Consider the following 9132-nt stretch of genomic DNA (forward strand, 5'->3'; position numbering starts at 1 on the left):
AAGATTATATGTGGACAAAGTTTATATTAAAATTGTAATTATTAATTCAAGTATAAACTTAGTAATTTTTTACTGCATGTGATAAATGATGCATGTGCTTGACAAATGAACTATATATTGCCCTACTATATCTATATCTGCATATATATATAACAAAAGGCTTACCTGGGTGTCCATTTGTTCTTCCATAACAGCCCTGCCCTTATCCATTTGTTTAATTTCCTAAAAATCTAAGTAACTGATCAAAGTGGCACAAAACACAAGTTAAAAAAATAATGCCTTGAGCTGTTACTTAAAAAAACAGAACAATGTGAGTGTCATGATAAACTACCAAAACTATTCAAAATACCGTTATACTAGTCCCTCAGTCCCATCCAATTTGTAATATTCAACTCTGCACGCAGTTTAAGAGTCTTATAAAAATGTAGTTGCCAACATTTTTAAAAAAAAATCTTCTAACATATTTTTATACAGAAAAAGAAAATTTCAAAAATAAATTACAAAAATATACTTTATAATCGTCTTAAAATGTGTGTCAAATACGTAAAAACTGTAAAAAATGATAGGGACAAAAATAGTATTATGCAACTTATACTTAGAAAACTACAAATCGAATTTCAATTTCGTACACAATCGAAAAGTGCCTATTAATTAACAAACTTAAACAAGGCAGAATGAAATTTAAACATATACTTGCACACTACAAAGCTAAAATTTATATTCAAGGAACACTTCCTCACCTAATCTTCTTTGAATTTGTTAAATGATATAGATCCTAACAATTTCGCAAAAAACAAAAGGTCTATGAAAAGTATCATTTCTTTCAAAAGGTCCATTGACAAAAGAGGTAGATTAATGGATCTAACATGTACAGCCTTCTCAAGAATCTTTGTAAGCAGATCAAAACTATTACAAAACATATATAAATCAAAGATAGAGATAAAGAGGTTACCATCAACATGATCGATAAGAATTAAGATGCACATATATAAATCACAAAACATAGAATTCAATACAACAATAGAAGAATTATAGAAGCACTAAAATAAAATCTTAAGATTAAATATAAAAATAGCATAATTTCACAACCACAAAACTAGCTACACAATTTTAAAAGCTATACACCTCTTTCAAACAATCTGCTGGAGCCTATACTCACCTCTGAAGCAATGGAATGTTTTAGCCTTGTAAATACTTAAAAAAATATATTCGTGAACAATCTTTAATAAAACCATAATAAGTCAAATTATAAAACCATAATAAGTCAAATTATGGTGACACTATCTGCATAAACTTTTAAGTTTACATGGAGAAGCATTCAATTTTATCATTATGATTAAAGATAGAGAGAAAGAGGTTACCATCAACAACTTCTTTTTGTCTTTATTTGAGTAATTTAAAATGTTTAAAAATTATGTAACTTAATATTGGGTAGTAATGCATTTATCTTTTCTTGCTAAACGAATTTCATATTGCAGAAGAGGCCCCTAATATTTAATTGTGTCAAAAATATTTACTCTCTAAATGCCCCACCCACCAACCCCTCACCCGTTCAATTGTTAATATTGGTGATATTGTGTTTGACACAAACTTGAACATAAATATAAAATATATCTCTATAATTTATTTTTATTTTTTTGAATAAATATTTATATATTCAACTTTTATTTATAATTTTTCTTTTAAAATAATATAATTATAATTTACATTCATCTTAAAATATTTTCCCAACACTCTCCCAAAAATTCATTAATAATTCGGTGGGATGTTGACTACATTTACACTTTAATTTTTCAAAAACTAATCTTACATACATGTTAAAAATTGGTGGGACGACGTTAGCAATTGGGTGTGGACAAAGAGAGTACATTTCAGTTTTAATTCTTAAAAATGCAGAGACATACTTTTTTGAAATAGTCACATAAATTTGAAATTTTATGAATGTATGTTATATATGAGTTTGGTGTATAATTGATATGTACTATAGTATATTAACTTTCAAGTTAAAGTAGCAAAATAAATATTTTTTTATTAATGTAAAATTTTAATATTTCATAAAAATAAGCATGTTTTGTTTATATTTTTAGTTTTAATAAAAAAAATTTTAGTAAGCTGTGAAATTACCTTAATCAACTTATAAACTAAATGTTCTTGACCTCCTTTACATATCCCTTTGGCTGAGTCGCACACCTCCTCAGTAATCATTAATTTCTCTGATGTATAAAATCAGGTTTAACATTTTCAATAATAACTCTATATAATCTGTTGTGAGATCTCTTAACCTTCATATATATTCTCCCACTTTTTTCAAAAACCCACAAGTAATTCCCATTGGACACCACTTTGTTTCCTTCTTCTAATAGTTGTCCTAAACTTATTATAGTACACGTTCTTTCCCGTTCTTGCACTTGAAGACTATGGAACTCTTTCCCTCGTCGATATTTAATTCCCTCATCGAGTTTCTTAAATTTTTAGTCTTTTCACCTCTCATATGGTTACTATTGTCGTTGTCAAGATACCACAAATTTTATTCTACTATTGTTTCGTTCCCATCAGTCATCAACTTTGGTACGACATCCGTCTTATTAACAAAAACACATTGTTATATTCTTGTTCATATTTTGCCAGTAAAAGTGTAGGTTCATCATCTTCCCTTTGCACCATATGTACTTCTTGTTTCATATCTTTCATACTCAACGATAGAAAAAATAAACAAAAAATATTTTTTACTCATCTCCAGCCAACCCACCTCGCACTATCCTTGTTGGACAGGAAATAATAAATGCGGATAGCCTTCTGGGACCCCCTAAGGCAGACAGGGATACTAGAAAACTCATAACGACATCAAACCTGGTCGCGTGTGGGTTTTTGAAAGAAGGAGTGAGGTTGACTCCCCAAAAGAAGAAGCCAAAGAAAAGAGCTAGAAAGGGTAAGAACATCGGGCCCGTACGTGCGAGCCCGTGTGCTCGCATATTTTACATTTCCTGCACGCATCTCACTTTACATTGCATTTTAATTTCTTGTATTTATTATCTACTTGCGTTTCTTCTCTCCACTGTGACTAATGTATCAATATATTGTCTTCTTTTCAGAAGAGGCCATCTCCCATATTCCCTTCATGGAAGAGGCTGAGCAAGCTGCGACCTCGGGCCAAGTTCAGCCCACGGCTGTGACCACAGGGACTCATTCTCAGGTCCTCCCTCCAGCTCGCATGACTACTCTTTCTGAGCATCTCAAGGGCTCAGGGCCTTCTCCACGGCTGAAAAGGCATCGAGGCCACAAATAGGGAAAGACGGTCGAGCCATACCCGAAAAAGGCTGCTCCATCTGATGCCCCTCTCCCTACTTCTTCTTCTTCTTTCAATACGGTTGCGACCAAAAGGGATCTATCTGTTTTATATCTTTCATACTCAACGACCCAAATATTGTCTTAAGCATTTGAACCTTAGGATTTTCAGCACCTTGACATAAAGTCTTAATCACTTCCCAGGCATCCTTATATTTCTTCTTCTCAGGTATCCCCTAATAAATCATGGCAAGAGCATTTTATTTGTCCTTTCTTCTGCCCCGCCTTTTGGATTGTTTGGTTTGATAGCCCCCAAACTGTGTGAGCCTGCATAAATAGTCTCATCTTCAAGGCCCATGTTGTGTAATTAGTTTTGGTTAACATCGAATAACTCAAGCCCATCGTTCCTCCCTTGCTCTTCTCAAATCCATCATGGTCTCGTTAAACATGTACTTTGTAAATATAGATCACCAAGAGCTCTGATACCAAATATTAGAAACGTTTAAATAGGTAACTACATATAAAAATATATGTATAAGCTGTTTTGAAAAAAAAATAGAGAACATAAGTACATTTACCCAAAAGCTCTATTCTTCAATGACTTCAAGCAATACATATGTAATGGCAATAGCTCTACAAAGTGGTTAAAAACTAGGAAATTACTACACATACTCTTATGAACAATCTCCACTACTATTGTTATTAAATTACGATCCTAAAAATAATCCAACTAATACTCTAACTAAATCAATCAACTGATATTCTGGACTGCATAAAAAATAGTTAGTTTAAATTAAAAACCAACACATGGTACTTTTAATGTTCTTGTTTTCCTCTTGCAACCGATTATTCTCAAATATAGGAGATGCTTTTAGAAGAGCCTTCCCTTGACAACTTTTTTCCAGAGATTTGATAAACATTCCTCCAGCTTCACGGTTTGCGAGGATGTCCCTCTGCCGTTTCTCCTCCTTGTGTTCATGCTCACTATAAAGAATAGATTCCATCAATTAAGCAATTGTAATCTTTAGTTTACGGTGATATATATCTATATAGGGAAATGATGAAATACAAACTAAAATTAAAATAGAAACTAGAAACTAATCTAAGCCATTAGATCTATCTAATCTAATGGTCCCCCTAAATCACCCCACCCAACTACTCTGCACCCTCCCACACCCTATTTCAACTTTTCCCCTTCCATTTTTAATTTGATTTTCCCGTCAAACCGTAAGTTTTTTTTAAAATCCGATTTCACTATATTTTTCTATATATCTCAACGATCGATTTGCATACCATATGTGTTATATTTCAAATTAGTTTTAAAAAAAAATTATTTGTTTTCTAGTTTCTATTTTAAATTAGTTTCCTATTGGAGTAGCCCCTATTTATATATATAGGGGAATGATCAAATGGAAACCAAAATTAAAATAAAGACTAGAAACTAATCTAAGCCATTAGATCAATCTAATCTATGTCCCTCTAAAAGCACAACACCCAACTAATCTACACCCTGCCACACCCAATCTCAACTTTTTCCCTCCATTTTTAATTTGATTTTTTCTATCAAACGGTAAGTTTTTTTTTAAAAATTCTACTTCATTATATTTTTCTTCATCTCTCCAATGATCGATTTACATACCATTTGTGTTATGTTTCGAAGTAATTTTTTTAAGAAAAATTATTTGGTTTCTAGTTTCTATTCTAAAATGGTTTCTATTAGAATAGCCCCTATATATATCATGAGAATTTTGAAAACCAAAAGTGACTTAACCAACAGTTGCTCTGGATAGTAATACACTAACCCAGCCAATTGTTCATAAGTGATCAAGTTTTAATATTTATTTTACCGTCAGGTGGAGGTGATATATTGTTGTTTGTCATTAAATCATGTATGTAAACTTGCCTAGTTATAATGAGATAATACTTTTAATATTTATTATTAGGAAAACTAAAAAATATAGTTGAGACATACTTTAAAAATTCTCTGTATAAAAGATACATATGTTTGGAAAAAAGCTAACCTCATTCATAATTTGTTTATCCACCTTAATTTTGTGAGATACCTTTTGACGGTAAGCCTTCTCTATTTGTTTAATTTTAACAAAATATTTTGTTACTATAATGTAAAAAAATATTGCACCTGAGTATTAATATTATACACTAGTAAAACATACCTAATGAGATAGATATAAACAAGTAGTATTATTTTCACTGGCGTTTTACTCGTGCACAGAACCACCTACCCATAATTATTAATCTTAATGATATAAAGTATAAGAATATAAGATATAGATATAAAATTACCCATTTTTCCTTTGTAATATCATTATTATTAATTTTAGTACACATATTATATATGGTGCTGGATTGACCCGTTGTGAGATACTACATGTTTATAGTGTCATAAGTTAATCTCACACTGATAATGATGTATTGGTCCTTTGACTTGAAATCATTATATTTCTATACGAGAATTAATATACTTTGATACTATTGAAAGTTATCCTTGACTGGGTAATAATAAAAGTAGAGATTGGGTATATTATGAATCGTATGAGAAATATGAATGATCTAGATGGGATTTAGCGCTCATGTATTAAAGGAGTGATATTATTGGCCTCTTGATTGAGTAAGACTATAAAATGCATGGTCGTGCTCAAATACTGATTTGTTTAATAGTTTACTCATTGATCAAGGAAAGAAGGATTGAACGTTAACAGAGGATGACACAATGCATGCCTCGAGTTTGATCTATAATATTAGGCTAAAGGGATTATATTACATTGTACATTATTCACCAAAGGTTTAATTGATCACCGATTTAATTATTAATACTTGGGTAACAATGATGTATTACTAGATGCCGCTCATTGTTTATGATTTGAAATTAGATTTAAAATTGTTGCCAACGTAACAATAACCTAAAGGGTCGCACAAAGAATGATTGAAGGATTATTTAATTTAAATTCGGACTTAAATAAAATGTAAGTAATTCGAATTATTTGTTATTAATTAAGTGTGACTTAATTAATTTAATAAATATGAAATTCGAATTTAATATTGCATGACAAATTTTTTAGATATATTATGTTATGTTATTCACCACTGCATGTTTCATCGATAAATTATTTATTTCTTTGAAGTTGCTTTTATGTCTTTGGTTTCTTTTATGCACACATTATTTACTTTCAAGTTCTATCTAGTTTTGTGATTTTTATGGTCATTCCGGCTTATATTTGATTATCTAGATATGGTGATGGTATGTAGTTAGTGATGCCACTGGTTATTGTGATGGTGGATACGTGGTGAAAAGTGGTAGCTAAGTAGTCGTTCCTGTGATATTTAAATATATGGAATTTGTGACAGTTTGATTTTAGTAAGTGTGTATGATTGTGATAATTTTCTTAAATCAGGTGGTTTACATATAGTTTTTGGTGTTGGCATATGATATTGAGTGGAAAGAAATGGATGGAAAAAGTGGTCATGCAATGATTTGAACTTTGAATGTAGTTATTTTTTAAAATAAATTTATTATCTACGTAATGATATTGGTGGCTAAAGTTCATGGTTGTATGTGGTAGTGGATGGTTGTGGGCAATCGTTGTTCAAGTAGAAAAGAGATGATTGCTTGGCAAAAAAAAAAAAAGAAAAGAGATGATTGTGGTTTATGAAAATTTGGATAGAATTAAAGAGTTGTGGAAAATGAATATAAATCATATATTGGATTAATATACATAGATATGTATGACTGGCTAGAATTAAATTTTATTATTTATTAATTAAGTGTTCTCATTGAAATATGAATATCTCTCAATAAATATATCCTAATATGTTAGAATCTTATGAGACGTTTTAATCTTAGAAGACGTTTTAATCGAGGATATCTTTCTTTTGTGACTAAATATCTCCTAGGATAGTATCTTACAATCTTAGTCAAATCCTGCCATATTTCTTTTTTGACTAAATATATCCTAATATCTCCTAATATCTTACTATCTTAGAAGACATTTTAATTTTTAAACATCCATGGATTTCATTGAATAAATTCAAAATCAAAATCGATCTTTGAAACATATATGCTCACAATCTCAATTTTATTATACCCCTAAATTTCATATAAATCGACAATTATGTATTAGTTTCATACATGTTTAATACGTTTAAAGGATAATATAGAATTTTAGTCAAATATTAAGATCTTTCTTTTTTGACCCAATATATCATAATATCTTAATATTCTAAAAGACGTTTTAATTTCCATGACGTCCATGGATTTTACTAAATTAAGTCAAAGTCAAAAATCCAAATTGAATCTTTGTAATCTAGCATATCCTGTTAATTCCAATTTATTGTACCCCTAAATTTCATATAAATAAGGCATATGTATTAGTTTCAACATGTCAATGTCTTAAAAAACATCTCCATTTTCATTCATGGATAAATCTCATACATGTCTCCGCTAAATTATAGACAATGCAGAACCCATATGTGGCGATGCAAGGAGTAGATGAAGCTGATATCGAACTAAGAATCCTGAGATGTGATGTTATCATCAAATCACATCAGTCACACACTGTTCCTAGGATGGGCTATCCTGCGGCATATGCATCTTTCAAGATTAAGCCTCGAAATTTTCCAGGAAATGCTGTGGTTATTGTTTCACATACGCAATTGGAGAATCGGAAGGGGAACTCACAACTTGCAGGCTGGAAGGAAAAACTGAATCGGGACGTACGGACTATTGAGTTAGAGTTAAATATATTTAGCAAGGTGTTTAACGAGCATGGATTTGAATGTCCGCAGATCAGAGGATCAACAAAAGAAGAAAAAGTCTTGAGCGGTAAAGACTTCGAGAAAGTTATTAAGGGGCTTGAAGTCATCACTTTATTCAAGCTCTACCAAAGATGCTAAACTTAAGCATATGCTAGAATGTTTTACGAATTATGTATGATTTGAATTAATGGTACTCTAATTATTATAAATATTTTTGTGAACTGATGTATATTATACATAATAGTACAATACTAGTATTTTATGATTTTATAAATTTAAAATTAATTGATATTGGATGTTACTAATAATTAGTTACACTAAAACTTGAGTTCATTACTTTTTTTATCACAATAATGAATTATTTGATTGATGGCAACGAGAAGTTACTGATAAATATATTTAGAAGTTGTGCGAATAATAATGAGAAATTACGACGAACATGAACATAAATTTTTTGTGGGACACATTTTTGATGTGTTTGGTCATATTAAATTAATGAATGATATTGTTAGATAATTTATCATAAATATTATATTGAGGAACACCGATAGAAAAATTTGAATGATGATTTTATAATATCTATGTATTATATTATACATTTCATGCATGATTAATTAATAATACAAAATATAATTGTAATACAATTTTTATGATAATATATTCATTTCAATATTTTTAAAATTAAAAAGTAACTAATGTGATACACGGTATTGGTGTTACAGTTTTCTTCAACATTAGCTTTATCGCTATTGTAACACTAATTAAGAGGGGTTACAATAGAATAATAATTTTTTAACTAATGTAACATTGCTTGTAACACTGACATTATAGTATCCCACTTATGGTATATTGGTAGTAGCTTTAAGAGCAACAACATGAACATGTGCAACTTGATAAGAGATATTTTTTCTCAATAATCTTCAAGAATTGGTACATTCATGTTGTCTTAATATCTTCAATTCAACATCAAGGCAAGATGAGAGAATCGAAATATATAAGCTTTAGAGGCTTTGATCATAGATTTTAGAATTGTTGGGCTTTTTCTTAGAAGGCCTAACTCCACATTAATATGAT

The sequence above is a fragment of the Apium graveolens genome, unplaced genomic scaffold (assembly GCF_009905375.1).
Source record: "Apium graveolens cultivar Ventura unplaced genomic scaffold, ASM990537v1 ctg7827, whole genome shotgun sequence".
NCBI classification, from domain to species: Eukaryota; Viridiplantae; Streptophyta; class Magnoliopsida; order Apiales; family Apiaceae; genus Apium; species Apium graveolens.